General features: G+C 46.8%; 1 protein-coding gene and 1 pseudogene across 1 annotated transcript in view; both read right to left on the bottom strand.

Annotated features, from left to right (window-relative positions):
* DLGAP4 (DLG associated protein 4) overlaps window positions 1-16,042 on the bottom strand; it is a 255,491-nt gene that overhangs the window by 59,450 nt on the left and 179,999 nt on the right. The gene's annotated exons all lie outside the window — the stretch shown is intronic.
* On the bottom strand, window positions 14,677-14,847 carry LOC149465808 (U2 spliceosomal RNA; annotated as a pseudogene).

Below are 16,042 nucleotides of genomic sequence, written 5' to 3'. Positions count from 1 at the left end.
GCAATACTTTTGGCAATATTATGTACTGTTACTTTCAGGGAGAATATTTTTTTTGTGTTCTTTTTTGCGGTTTACTAACGCTTTAATGGGCTCTCAGGCTTTTTGACCATAAAGTTTTGCAGTGGGGGGGTATATTTAGGAAGCAGTGGATCTCAGATCACTAACTTTCCAACGTAAGGGAGTTTGGTGGTGCATTTAAAGCAATGTCTGGATGAAAAAAATTGAAGTACTAACATGACTATGCTTCCTGTATGCATTTCAAAGTTTCATTTTCAGTTTTGACTGCAGTCTTCCTTAAAGTGGAACTAAATTTAACTTGTAAAAAACTGTGAGCAGGCAGAAATGCTAGGTCTCCTCTGCAATACCACACACTTACTTGCCTGCTCTTGTACCAAATACTCACGGAGCTGCACATGCACAGCTCAGCCTGTAGGCCCGGTACACTCCAACTGTGCCAGAATGACTGACCCCCGTGCGCATGTGTGGGATGACATCATTCCCCCATCAAGACGCAGAAAACCCAGCACCTGGAAGTAGCCGGGGAGAAGATGGCAGCAGCTAATGAGGGATGTAACTGCATGATCTCTGGAAGGTAAAGGTGAGTATTTCTGGGGGTTTCATTCTGCTTTGAAGTGGTTGTAAACCTCAGACATGAAATATGAACAAAACATACTGTATCCCTCTATAGCGTGTACTGGTCTTAATTAAAAGAATGAAGTGTCATTTTTGTCTGCTGCTTCATTCCTCTATCAGCATGAATCACCTCTGACAAGTTTTCCTGACACCCAAGAGAAAAATGGTGACAAGGGAGGGACCTCCAGTAGATTGACAGCCTCAGGGGAGGGGGGTCTCTTTCCTCCAATCAGCTCTCCTCACTGAGCTATGCAGTGTATCATTTCAGCTCTCTGTTCCGTTTTCTGAACTCTCAGACAAGCTTTTTAAATTCAGCACTTTGAAAAGATGTAGAGAAGAGAAAAACTGCAGACAGACAGGTACAGAAAGATGAAGCAAATCCTCCTACGTAAGTTGTATCACCTGAGGCCAGTCACTTCTGGGTATATGTAAGGGCTTGCAACTAAGGGGAACTGTCAACTTACCCATGCAGGGCAAAATGACAGCATCTCTGGAAGGAGTCCTGTTCACACCAATGCATTTTAAGTGCGGTGCGTTAAGAAAATCCTGCTTGCTGCGTCTTTGATTCATTTTCATCAAAGCACATCTTATATAGAGCTCAATGGTAATTCCCCTAAAACTCACTAAAATGTGAACCAGCCCTTATACTAACCCTATTCCCACATCATTCCTTCCTCTGCCACAGCTGTCCACAATACCTGGTATCTCCAGGTACAGAAAAGTTTATGACCTTGTCCATGACAGCGCTAAGGTCTAGTAGCCAATAACCAGGCCCAAACATTGTAAAAAAAGGCAGGAAAGTCAAATTGCTCCTCCAACAAGTCACCAACACCTGTCTTTTTAATGAGGAAGGAAGGAATGGTGAGGGATCACCGTTGGGAAGAGTAAAGAGGGATCATAGGGGGTCCTTTCCAGAGACAGCCATTTTGCCCTGCATGGGCAAAGTAAAAGTCTCCAATGACCCCTGTGGAAAAGTCGTTGCTAGATCATGGAAATAGTAAGCAAGTAAAACAAAACCTTTGGGGCGCATTCATACCAGAATCCTTGTCCAATGTAAGACAATGTAAAATCCAACCGCACACTAGTGAGAGTCAGATACACTTGGCTCACATTTATACACGGATTAAAAAGTGTTCCTTTTAATTTTTTTGAGCAGAGTATAGCATCAAGTCAATTAAACTCCTGGTCAGTTAAGTAGCAGGGGGGGTTGTTAATCAGTTTCAGCCTCTTTGGTGTTAATGAAATTAACAACGGGTGCACTAGATGGGCAACATTGAGATGAGCCCCAAAACAAGAATGGTTTTACAGGTGGAGACCACTGACATTTTTTTCCCCCCAACTCATCTTTCTGTTTTTCACTAGTTTTGCATTTGGCTAAGGTCAGTGTCACTACTGGCAGCATGAGGCGATACCTGGACCCTACAGAGGTTGCACAGGCAGTCCAACTCCCCCAGGATGGCACATCAATACGTAACAATTGCCAGAAGGTTTGCTGTGTCTCCCAGCACAGTCTCAAGAGCATGGAGGAGATTCCAGGAGACAGGCAGTTACTCTAGGCAAGCTGGACAGGGCCATAGAAGGTCCTTAACCCATCAGCAGGACCAGTATCTGCTGCTTTGTGTGAGGAGGAACAGGATGAGCACTGCCAGAGCCCTACAAAATGACCTCCAGCAGGTTCACTGGTGTGAATGTCTCTGACCAAACAATCAGAAACAGACTTCATAAAGGGTGGCCTGAGGGCCCGACATCCTCTAGTGGGCCCTGTGCTCACTGCCCGGCACCACAGAGCTTGATTGGCATTTGTCATTGAACACCAGAATTGGCAGGTCCGCCATTGGCGTCCTGTACTTTTCACAGATGAGAGCAGGTTCACCCTGAGCACATGTGACAGACATGAAAGGGTCCGGAGAAGCCACGGAGAGTGTTATGCTGCCTGTAACATTGTTCAGCATGACTGTTTTGGTGGTGGGTCAGTGATGGTCTGGGGAGGCATATCCATGGAGGGACGCACAGAACTCAACAGGCTAGAAAATGGTATCCTGACTGCCATTAGGTATCAGGATGAAATTCTTGGACCCATTGTCAGACCCTACGCTGGTGCAGAACAAGGCCCGCCCTCATGTAGCGAGAGTATGCAGACAGTTCCTGGAGGATGAAGGAATTGATACCATTGAATGACCCCCACGCTCGTCTGACCTAAATCCAACAGAACACATCTGGGATATCATGTTTCGGTCCATCCAACGCCACCGGGTTGCACCTCAGACTGTCCAGGAGCTCAGTGATGCCCTGGTCCAGATCTGGGAGGAAATACCCCAGGACACCATCAGTCGTCTCATTAGGAGCCTCCCCCGATGTTGTCAGGCATGCATACAAGCACGTGGGGGCCAAACTACTGAGTACCATTTTGAGTTGCTGCAATGAAAATTCAGCAAAATGGACTAGGATGCTGCATCATTTTTTCACTTTGATTTTCGGGGTGTCTTTGAATTCAGTCCTCTGTAGGTTGATAATTTTCATCAAACGATGGGGCATCCTTACGTTCCTAACACATTACCCAGTCCATATCAGTATAGATATTCAGCATGATATTTTTCCCCATTGAGACCTGATGTGTTTTCAGAGTGTTCCTTTAATTTTTTGAGCAGTGTATATAACCGCTGATCAGTGCCGTGACATTTTTTACTCATCCAGTTTTTGCAACTGTTCCCTATTGTGTGTATTAAAGGACAGATCCACTTAAAAGTGATATCTTAGCTACATGTAGAGCTTAGTGTGTTATGCCAGACGTAGGCTTCTTGGATTCTCCAACAGTGAGATCTCCTTCCCATAATGCCCAACTGTTCCTTTCCACCTGGGAGTTTTGGTTATTTCCGATCATTTTTTTTTTGTCTGCTAGCTTTGCTGGTTTTATTCTCCATAATATACATTTAAAAAGCCAGCAGAGTGGGAACTCCCTTTAATGCCCATAGCAGGTGTGCAAACAAAGTAATTCTAGAAGGAATAACTCACGAACTAAGAAATACGAGAAACCGCCTCTACACAGCCCACTGAACATACCCCGTCTCAGCCCTGACCTGCGCATTTGTTGCAAGGCATAAAGAGGCTCTGCTCTAACAGAAATGCCCCTTCCATTCACCAGCTCTGGCATTCCCCTTCACTGCTATGTAACAGGATGGCTCTCTCTCCTGTGCCTCCTCCGTAATGATTAGCTGGTGGTGCTCTAAAAATTACAAGCCTCGTGCTTTGGTCTTATAATGTGTCTTCCCGCGCTGGTACTGCATGCTGTTACTGTGATACTTGGTTCTCAGCTAACTAGCCTATCTCTGGATTCCCCTACTGTCTGCCTTGACTTCTGCCAGCCTCGATTGAGTTATGGTCTGCTGCATGCTCTTTCCTCTGCCTGTCCCTTGAATATGCTACCGCCTGCTGCCTGCCTCAGGATTATGCTGTCTGCTGCCTGCCCTGACCTCTGCCTGTCCCTGAATTATGCTACTGTCTGCCCTGACCTCTGCCTGGCTCAGCATTGCTCTTCTGTCTGCCGCCTGCGCTGACCTCTGCCTGCCTCCGGATTATGCCGTTTGCTGCCTGCCCTGAAATCTTCCTGTCCCTGGATGATGCTACTGTCTGCCCTGACATCTGCCTGCCTCAGGATTACGCTTCTGTCTGCCTCGAGATTATGATACTGTCTGCCCTGTCCCTGGATTATGCTACTGCCTGCCCTGACCTCTCCCTGCCTCAGCATTACACTTCTCTCTGCCGCCTGCCTCAAGATTATGCTTCTGTTTGCTGCCTGCTCTGAACTCTGCCTGTGTCGATTATGCTACTGTCTGCCCTGACCTCTGCCTGTCCCTGGATCATGCTGCCTGCCCTGACCTCTCCCTGCCTCAGGATTATGCTGTCTGCTGCCTGCCCTGACCTCTCCCTGCCTCAGGATTATGCTGTCTGCTGCCTGCCCTGATATCTGCCTGCCTCAGGATTACGCTTCTGTCTGCCTCGAGATTATGATACTGTCTGCCCTGTCCCTGGATTATGCTACTGTCTGCCCTGACCTCTCCCTGCCTCAGCATTACACTTCTCTCTGCCGCCTGCCTCAAGATTATGCTTCTGTTTGCTGCCTGCTCTGAACTCTGCCTGTGTCCGGATTATGCTACTGTCTGCCCTGACCTCTGCCTGTCCCTGGATCATGCTGCCTGCCCTGACCTCTGCCTGCTTCAGGATTATGCTACTGTCTGCTGCCTGCCCTGCGCCTGTCACTGGATTATGCTGTCTGCCCTGACCTATGCCTGCCTCATACATTACTGTCTTTCACCTGACCTCACCACTGAGTCACTGGATTTTACCATCGGTTGCACACCTGCTGGAACATCAGTTCATGCCTGACACTCCCAAGAACCACAGTTTACTTTTTGTTGTATCCTTTCTCAGTCTCTTGTGCCACCTGGCCAGAGGATGTATAACTGTGTAATAAGTCTTGGGGGCATCCACCAGGTCTGCATAATTTAAAGTGTTACTAAACCCAATACCCTGCATTCACTATATCTGGTCTCCCACAGTAGATGGAAGTGCAATTATTTTAGTAAATATAAACTGCTAAATACCTTTTCTCATCAGCAGTTAGAACAGTCTTGTGGCTTCTGTGTCCAGCCCACCAGTAGCTAAAGCTTGTCGGAGGCGTTTTCATTCTGCTCTAGGATGATAGAAATCCCCCGACCTTTGTCTGACCAGTGCGGACTGGCCCTGTGCTGATCACATACACTCTCCCAAGAAAAAAAAAACCTCTCTAGCATTACACACCAAACTGAGCATGTGAATGCCTATGGTTCAGTCTGGAGATAAGAGGTGGTCATTTGAAAAAGGGGAGGAACAGAGAAGACAGGATCAAACAGCCTTGCAAAGGATTAACCCCTTAAGTCCCACAGTGAGTGTAACAACTGCATATACAGACCGGTTTTACGGTTGTGGGTTTAGCAACACTAAGAGAACAGGGGCTCCTATAGGTGAATCTACAACAGGCAGCTATGATCTCTGATCCTGTTGTGAGCATCACAGGCACCAACTCAATACAGATCGGTCTAAAAATTGCAGTGTGCAAAAGGTAATTAAACAAGTAAATGCATGTTTTTGAACAGAGATTAGCAAAAATGCCTAGAACATGTCAAGTTTTAGAAAATCCAAAATGATTTGGCTTAAAAAGGGGGATTAGTAAGAAAAATGTAACAATCTTCATTCTAATGGCAATACATACCATGCAAACATGAGTGTGCATAGCGGAGATGTATGCAAAGATCATATGCAGTTTGCAGTCACCAGGACAGCTGTCTGAGGCTGTTTCCATAGTTCCAGTTTAGGTCAGTGATACAATCTCCCTAACAACTCCTCACTAGAGAGCCGGCTCCCTGTGTATACATCCTGTATTCATTCCTCACCCAGCCAGGAGTACTCGGCAGTTGGCCAACGCTCAGCCTTCCGGGCAGTGCCACAGCTGCAAGGTCTGACATATGACCAACTTGTGTGTGAGCCAGGAAAGAGACTTAGGCTGGGTTCACACCAGTGCACTTTGGTGTGGGTGCAGCAAGATTGTCTGTGTATTTTACATGCTGGTTTAGGTGCGCTCCCATACTTCTATTAGACCGTTCATTTTCTGAAAGCGCAAAAAAGATGCAGCATGCAGAACTTTGATGTGCCTTCATGAAATCGCACGCTCTAATAGAAGTCATTGGGAGTGCACCTAAAAACCGCATGTAAAAAACGCAATACAGTCGCACTGCACCAAAACCACGGTGCACCAGTGTAAACCAGGGCTGTGGAGTCGGAGGAAATTTTGGGTACCTGGAGTCGGAAAACAATGCTCCGACTCCAACTCCGATTAAATTTAGATTGGAATTAAAAAAAAAAGCAAGTTTAAGTGTCCCAATTCACAAAAAGTTATAATTAATGACTTCTCTACTTCTATCGTTAGTGATGTGGCCAGAATAGTTACTGCAATGCCACCCACCCAAGTCAGTGTCGAAAGATTATTTTCAGCCCTAAAAATAATAAAGTCTGACTTAAAAGCCTCTATGAAAGAGGATCTGGCAGAGGCAATTCTCTTCCTTAGAACTCTACATTGAATTGATTTGCATTTGCTAAGCCTATAACTACATTTCAAGATGAACATAAACCATTTCTAGGTTTTACAGATTTTGTTTTTGGTTCATATAGATAAGCTTTGTTTTTGTTCTAAAACAACCAAATAATGTGGTTTGTATTTTTGGACTGGTAAAGTTCCTGTTCCTGATGTTTATGCCTACTGCTACTATCCAGCCACTTGATTAATAAAAAAAAATTAATAAAAAACTTTGTTGTTTTCATTGTGTTTGTCTTTTGTTTAAACTGTTCAATACAGTAGAATGTTGGCTTCCCAGCCAGTAGTCCTGTGGTAATGACATGTATGTTGCCTTTCTTTCCTTCAAGGAATGTATAAAATACATTCGCATATTAATACAGAGGAGTCGGAGTCGGGGAGTCAGAGGTACACAAAACTGAGGAGTCGGAGTATTTATCTACCGACTCCACAGCCCTGGTGTAAACCCAGCCTTATTACAGTAAATGTATTCAGACCAAACACTTTATTTTACATATCTACAGAAACATTATAGGGACGGTCTATTGAAATTATAGTTGGAGGCTAGTAGACCAGGTCAGACCCTTGCTACTTATAGGTGTAAAGCAGGGGTCTGCAAACTGTGGCCCGATAAAAGATTTTATCTGGTCATCAGCTAGGGTCAGTGATGTATCCTCAATGTGCAATAATTGGGAGGCTGCCCATGGCTTCCACTTTTCCCACAGGTGTACTGGCAACCAATGACGGGCCTGCCCCAACATTAACAAGAAGGCAGAAACTTCTCCACCCAAACCTGTTCGGCCTCTTGGCTCCTGCCCTGCTGAAAGCTTGATTACAGTGGTAATGGGAACTCTAACATAAGGGTTGAATCCAATGGGTCCTCAGATTTATGGGTGGGTTATTCCGATAAGGACCCTGATGTATAGGTGGACTCATTCATTCATGAACAGGCTGCCTTTACACAACGCACGACACAACAGGCATGCATTAATGTACAACAAACAGAAAAGTGTAAAAGGGTCCTTTAGGTGGCCACACATAACTAGGATCATAAAAGCAATCACTGAATGCAGCTAAAATGATCAAATTGAATCAATAAAAAAATCTTTGCAAACCAAAAGAAACTATTCGATTTAGTAGGCTCACAATCAGGGGCGGACTGACCATTTGGAAACTCGAGCACTGCCCGAGGGCCCGGGGTCAGTAGGGGGCCCCATGAGATGCCCCTGGTACCTTTTTCATAGGCTTTTTTGAGTTTGGGCAAGGACACAGGGTCCCCATGATCCCCTATTGCCCGGGGGCCCCATGAGTTGTCAGTCCGTCCCCGCTCACATTGTATTTCGTCTGCCAGGACAGTCAAGCCCTGGTGGAATTTTGTCACTCTTCTCTGATTCACCAAATATCGGTGTGTGTTATTCAAATTGGTTAGGCGTTCATTTTGTAATAGAATGCATGTACATAGAACTCACTCAAATGTAAACTGCTCGCATATTGCTAAATGTGGCCACCTACAGACAGTGACCTCTCTTTGCCATGATTCCCATCTATATGGGTGTTCTGGGTGTCCCCACTAACCTTTTAGTGTCCCAGCATATAATAGCCTCTTCATCATAGAAAATAAATAATCCAACAGAAGAGTGACAACTCTTCATAATGGTCACAGACATGGGAACTGAACTTCAGATCTCTCCAATAGGCTCTCTAGCATCTATTAAATACTGAAATATTGGGATGGGCTGCCAATTTAGGGATCACAGCATGCTTTGTCAGAACATACAGAATTTTTTCCACGTATTAATGGTCTTGCTCTGCGATGGAAGCATCTGGGAAAATTGCTAAAATTATCCAGGATGTCACCTCAAGCCACAGCCTACATGTTTCCAAAAGACTCTCCCTTCCCTGGTAGAAACATTTTTCTTTTTTGCACTTTATACAGAAAAATGAGAAGACAGACCGCACATTTGGGAAAACTATATGTATTTATTACAATAGGGTAAACAGAGCAGTGGAGGACCAAATGGAAACGACGAGCAGCAGTTTCTGTAAACCGGTTGCTTTGCTCTGTATGGACAACACAGTGGATGGTTTAATTATTATAGTCTGCAGAAAATTCTAGGACCTGGTTGTACAGTCTGGGATGCCAGGCATACACGGCTATTTGAACCAAATTACAAAACTTTAAACAGGTAAGAGTTTACACTTACATATGTCAACTGTGCTTTTATTTGCTTTCCATGGCAAGTCTCCCAAGCACTGCACAGCCCTCGATAAGCTTGTACGGAAGTAGGTGTATACCAACATAGACGGGAGGAGAACAAGCCCAATACTGGTAGGCACTGTCATCAGCAATAGTAGTTGGGGCAGGTTTTCTACTATACCCAATCAATTTGTCCCTCTCCTACAGCAGACCCCCATCTTGCGGCAATCACGGATAAATTCTAGGCCAAAACAGGTAGAACCAATGATGGGTCTGATCTTGTGTCTGTGGATGGTTTGTGTTTTGTTGATCTGACTTCTCTGTGAATGTACTTATTTATTAAAGGATATAGTAGTGGTCCCATGCAACTAGCCTAGTTCTGTAGTGTTAAAGAACTTTTTCCACTCACTCAAGAAGCTTCCTCCGTGTTGAAGGCATTTTGCCGCTCACTCAAGAAGCTTCCTCCGTGTTGAAGGCATTTTGCCGCTCACTCAAGAAGCTTCCTCCGTGTTGAAGGCATTTTGCCGCTCACTCAAGAAGCTTCCTCCGTGTTGAAGGCATTTTGCCGCTCACTCAAGAAGCTTCCTCCGTGCTGAAGGCATTTTGCCGCTCACTCAAGAAGCTTCCTCCGTGCTGAAGGCATTTTGCCGCTCACTCAAGAAGCTTCCTCCGTGCTGAAGGCATTTTGCCGCTCACTCAAGAAGCTTCCTCCGTGCTGAAGGCATTTTGCCGCTCACTCAAGAAGCTTCCTCCGTGTTGAAGGCATTTTGCCGCTCACTCAAGAAGCTTCCTCCGTGTTGAAGGCATTTTGCCGCTCACTCAAGAAGCTTCCTCCGTGTTGAGGGCATTTTGCCGATCACTCAAGAAGCTTCCTCCGAGTTGAAGGCATTTTGCCGCTCACTCAAGAAGCTTCCTCCGAGTTGAAGGCATTTTGCCGCTCACTCAAGAAGCTTCCTCCGAGTTGAAGGCATTTTGCCGCTCACTCAAGAAGCTTCCTCCGAGTTGAAGGCATTTTGTCGCTCACTCAAGAAGCTTCCTCCGTGTTGAAGGCATTTTGCCGCTCACTCCAGAAGCTTCCTCCGTATTGAAGGCATTTTGCCACTCACCCAAGAAACTTCCTCGGTGTTGAAGACATTTTGCAACTCATTCAAGAGGCTTCCTCAGTTCACTGTTCAGAACTGAGGAAGCAAAGAAACATCTTCAACATTAAAAGTAAAATCTAAATTGAAGATGACCAACTACTTCTAACTACGTTGATCTTAAAGATAAAATTGGATGCCAACAGTGCTGCCAAAGCATCTTTTTTTTATTTTGTTTCAAAACACTTGTACACTTCTAAGTGCTTTGACCACACATGTCGTGGAGTACTTGAGTTAAGGTGAGTACTTGGTAAACATTGGCCTTTATAAAGTGTTACACTGAAGAACACAGAAGATGCACAGCAATCGGATATCAACACAGTAGCTCATTAGGTCTACTAGCAGCCATCTCTGGAATATTATGTGCATCCTTTATTATCTGCCTCATATTTGTATGAACTCTGACACTTTTCCAAACGAATGTTCTGCTATTTGTTTTCAATCACTGAAAACGATAAAAGGGAGAATATGATGAACTTCTTTCCAGCCTATTTATAGATCTGAACTAGCTGGCAAGGAAAAAGAATAATCCAATGTTCTAACCTCACACAGACCCCCAAATCCAATCAACAGCTAAACAGCTCAGACACGGGGCTAATAAAGAGCCAGCTGTAGGAAGCATCCATTATTGTAATACACATTGTATTATGGTGCTACTCTACAGACCAGGAACAAGGAGTGCCAGCACCACTTTTACCAACTGTAACCCTCCTGAAGATCACAAATTCAGTAGTTTAGAAATATCACTCCAATGCCCAGAAATAGACCACATAATGACAATCAGTGGAGGCCTGGTGAACTTTACCCAGGCCGGCACCTGAAATACTCTCGCATTCTGTTTCACTCCCCCCTATTGTTGTGACAGCTGTTTGGGAGCCTCAATAAGAGAAGTAGTAGCAGATGTCCTTAAGTTCCCCCATATGGAGCAGGCCTTCTATCCGAACCAACCTCATCCAGAGTATCACGATTCCTTCCAAAGACACAGTCAGGTTGAGAGTCACACCTATGATGGAGCCTGCAATCCCTGCAGAGAAGCTCTGATAGCTATTAAAAGAACCGCGGCAATAACAGGAAAGCTGGCTGAGACCACATGCAGCAATGTTTGACATCTAAGCTTCTGACAAAGGACCAGAGCAGACATCTGCAGCAGCAGGTAGACAAACCAGAATGCCCATGGTGTAACAGGAATAGATCTCAGAGCTCCACAGCAAGTACTAAACCCCCACCAAGGGAATAGGAGTGTGTGTACAATGCATTTATCTCAGATCTGAAAAGCATGGACCAAACCCTTACCAAGGGATTAGGGGTATGTGTACCATAAATATAACCAAGATCCCCACAGCATAGACCAACCCCCCACCAAGGGGATATAGGTACATGTACCAGAAACATATCTCAGAGCTTCCAAGCATGAACAAAAACCTGGCCAATGGAACATTGTTGTGTGTGTACTATAAATATATTTCAGATCTCCCCATCATGGACCAACTCCCCACCCCAGTAAGGGAACATTGGCATACGTACCATAAATATATTTCAGACCTCTCAAGCATTGACTAAACCCCTCACTAAGGGAACACAGTTATCTGTACAATAAATAAATCTCAGGTTCCCCCCAGCATGGACCAAGCCTCCCACAAAGGGTATGTGTGCCATAAGCATATCTCAGATACCCATCATGGACCACACCCACCCCCACTAAGGGAACACGGGTATGTGTACCATAAATTTCTCTCAGATTCCAACAGCATGGACCAAACCTCCAACCAAGGGTGAATGTGTACCAGAAGTACATCTTAGATCACCAGAGGATGGACCAAGTTCTCGACCAGGGTATGTGCACTATAAATGTATCTGAGATTTCTTCAGTGTGGACCAAACCTCTCACCAAGGGAACAAGGGTATATGCACCATAAGAATATCTCAGATGCCCCTCCATGGGCCAAACCCCCCACTGTGAGGACTTGGCTGTGTGTGTACCATATATATAGCTCTCAGATCCCCACAGCATGGGCCAAGCCCCCCACCAATGTACGTGTACCTTAAATGTATTTCAGATGCTCCCCACATAAACCAAACATCTCATCAAGGGAACACAAGTATGTGCACAATAAATACATCTCAGATCATCCCAGCATGGACCAAGTTCCCGACCACGGTACGTGTTCTATAAAAATAAACATATCTCAGACTTCCCCAGCGTGGACCAAACCACCCACCAAGGGAACACGGGTACATGTACCATAAGTATATCTCAGATGCCCCTCCATGAGCCAAACCCCCCACTATGAGAACATGGGTGTGTGTGTGTGTGTACCATATATATAGCGGTCGGATCCCCATAGCATGGACCAAGCCTTTCGCCAAGGTACGTGTACCATAAATGTATCTCAGATTCCCCCAGCATGGACCAAACCCCCCCATTATGGTAAAGCAGGTATGTGTACCATAAATACATCTCTGATCCTGTCTGGACACAAACCCCACCAAAAGAACACAGAATAAAGCAGATGCCATCAAGGACTCCAACACTTCCCATTCTACACTTCCTACCATGAATGAACAGACAGCAATACCAATTTACTAGATGCGCCGGGACGTCCAAAAAAAAAAAAAATACAACCGAGTGTGTCATATGTTGCGTCCGCCTGACGTTGCCAACAACGTAACCCAAGGCTTTATTATCCCAGCCTAGACTCGTAAACAGCGCCAACCTCAATGCCATGCGCCAGCGAGGGGGGAAGGCACGCCAACTGGCAAGGGGGGGGGGGGGAGGAGGATTGCCCTCACATGCAGGATGACAATGGCAGGCAAAGCTTCATTTAACCCACCCAGGGATGAGGACACACCGTGCTCGGAGAGGGCGACCCGCCTGGCACCATGGAGCCCTAGGAGAACGTAGCAGGAGTATGGCCTGGGGTCACCATTAACTCTTCCCCATTCCCAGCGGGCTCCTCCCAGGGGTTAACCATCCCCAGCGTGCCATCTCTCCCAGCTGGCATCACATTGCCATTTCAGCCCCCCAGTATTAGGAAGGGAGGGATGGAGGAGGAGGGGTGCGGATGGACAGGGATCCTGGGGAAGAAAAGCTTCCAGCAGCCAATCACAGCCCCCAGAAGGGCAGACAATGCGATGCCCCCACACACACACCCAGGATGGAGCCGGGCCATGCACAGGGAGGGGACACAGACACAATAGACATCCATGGCACTCACATTGCCTCCACAGATCCTGTAACAAAGCCAGGGTGATGGCACCAGAGAGTGCGAGAGACGGGGAGGAGACACAGCGCGGCCACAAAGGGCTCCGGATCGGGCAGACGTGGAGGGAGATGGACCGGGGGATCCGCCCTACTCATTCATAGAAGATCCTGCAGACTGCCGGAGACAGCCCCGGGAGGCCACGTGTGCGCGGGGAGAGAGGTGGGCGGGGCACCGATCAGAGGCTCCGGTGACACAGAGACACAAGGGACACACACCGACACTCACCCTCCTGCCTGCTCCCTCTGCAGCGTCTCCCCTTTAAGAGGCGGGGCCCCGCTTTGGGTTAAAGCCCAGGCTCGGGTTCCCGCCCACCTCTGACATCAGAGTCCACTCACGGGGGAGTGGTTACCGGTTACTCATGGTGACGTCAGCATTTAAAAGTCCGGCGTGACAGACGATTAATTCCAATTAAAGGGGCAGATACAGGCAACGTGCCATCCATCGTGTGTGCCCATGTGCGTTGTCACATCGTACGCGGTGCCACCATTTACCTTCTTCTTCCTACCGGGACCCCGATGGAGTGCAGGTTGTGTGTGCTCCACTGACCCGTCACCTAGTGACAGCGACCCTGTCTCCTAGGTGACCGTCAACCACACAGTGAGGGGGGGCAGACAAAGTGCTGCCACTACAATGGTGATGGATCTTTACATAACCAGTCTCTAGGGGCTCATCGTGTCTATGGCAGGGGCGGACTGACAACTCATGGGGCCCCCGGGCAATAGGGGATCATGAGGCCCCTGTGTCCTTGCCCAAACTCAAAAAAGCCTATGAAAAAGGTACCAGGGGCATCTCATGGGGCCCCCTACTGACCCCGGGCCCTCGGGCAGCGCCCGAGTTTCCAAATGGTCAGTCCGCCCCTGGTCTACGGCCTCCTGCACACAGACGCCACGCATTCACACGTGTGTAGCGGGAACACATGTTCTGAGGTCATGGGTATTTTTTTTGCACATTTTTCACGCATCGCACATAGAGCAGACCATACATTAGAGGCCCCATTCACACCTGGACGTAGAAGAAACACGTAAAAAACGCACATCGGTGCCATTACTGCTTTTTTTCATCCCAATCCTGGAGGTACTGCAATACCAGTATAGAGTGGATAGAGCAAGCTCCCTTCCATCTCCCTGTTCTAAAAATCCATCTAACCCCTTAGTACTGACCGCCTCCATTTAAGGGTTCTAAAAGGCAGGAGGGCGTTTGGGTCATGTGACCGCTGTGATTGGCTGCCACAGTAGTCACATGATCAGAAAGCTTCTGATTGCTAGTATGCATCCGGAGCTTACCATTCCCCACTGGCTACTGCTGGGAGCGTGTAAGTTGTGTTAACAGGGCTGCATATATGCGCACCACTCAGAGTTAGGGCCCACCCGCCGAGCAGCCTGAAGCATATATGTGTACTTCCAGCGCCAAGAGGTTAATATGTGGTCCCCAGATAGAGGGATGTATCAGATATTAAACTGATAAGAACAGATACTACACTTGATCTTAGCAAAGAGGCTGAGAAGCAATTATTTTCTAAAGTGATTCTAAAGGTTTTTTGGGTTTATGTTTAAGAAAAAATAACAAAGATGTCTATATTTACCTGCTGTGTTCAGTGGTTTTGCACAGAGCAGCCCGGATCCTCCTCTTCTCAGGTTCCCCACCCCCAGGCTCTTCTGGCCCCTCCCTCCTGTCGGGTGCCCCCACAGCAAGCAGCTTGCTATGGGGGCACCCGCTGCTCCATGTATCCATTCACACATGGAGCTGTGGCTCCACCGCCTCTCTTCTCATTGGCTCACTGGCTGATACTGACAGCAGCGGGAGCCACTTCTGTCTCAGCCAGTGAGAAGAGGGAGTCCCCGGATAGCCGAGACTCCAGTGCACATCGCTGGAACGAGTGGGGGCTTAGGTGAGTATTAGGGGGGGCTGGGAGGGATGCTGCACACAGAAGGTTTTTTACCTTCATGCATAGAATACATGAAGGTAAAAAACCTTGAGCCTTTACAACCACTTTAATACCGATCAAATTGCAGTTAGCAGTTGTGCTTTTTCCCTCATGTTTTCTCTTCAACACAAAAGCCAAAAAAACACACAAAAATGGCGTCACAAATCAGAACTAAAATCTGGTACATGAGCTTGTTTAGTGCATTTCTGGAGCAAAAAAAATGTCTAAAAATGTGATGCAGCAGTGTCGCTCAGGTGTGAACAGGGCCTAAATGGGCTGCCCTATGCGCAACAAACCACACATCTGCTAACCATGATTAGGGCGCCATTAACAATCAGGATCTTTTCACATATAGGCGTTTTGTATCGCAGACAGAATGGCCATGATGCTGCACACGATCCCACAACACTCTGCAAAACTGACAAACCGCACCACGCTTGTTCATTCATTTTCAATGGGACCTAAATGCAGGTGCAATTCTGCGTGATAAATGGTGGAAAAACGTATTGTGCAAAGCCTGCCACTCAAAAACGAGCAGGAGCTTCTTTTGGGGCGGAAAGCTTTGCGTGATGTGGTTTCCCGTGATTGCAGCACTATATACCGCAGCAGAATCGTACCCGCACTTCAGTGCCTTTAAAAATGAATGGCATCTGAACAAGCGTGGTGCGATATGTCAGTTTTGCAGAGCGTTTTGGGATCACGAGCAGAATTGCGGCGATTCTGCCTGAGATACAAAATGGCTGGATGTGACACTGCAAGTGCAATGCGTGTTTGGTAGTG

This window comes from Staurois parvus, unplaced genomic scaffold (genome assembly GCF_062004578.1).
Source record: "Staurois parvus isolate SC_StPar_1 unplaced genomic scaffold, SC_StPar_1.0 ptg000137l, whole genome shotgun sequence".
NCBI lineage: Eukaryota > Metazoa > Chordata > Amphibia > Anura > Ranidae > Staurois > Staurois parvus.
Note: the sequence above shows the minus strand (reverse complement) of the source record. Positions and strands in the feature narration are given on the sequence as shown.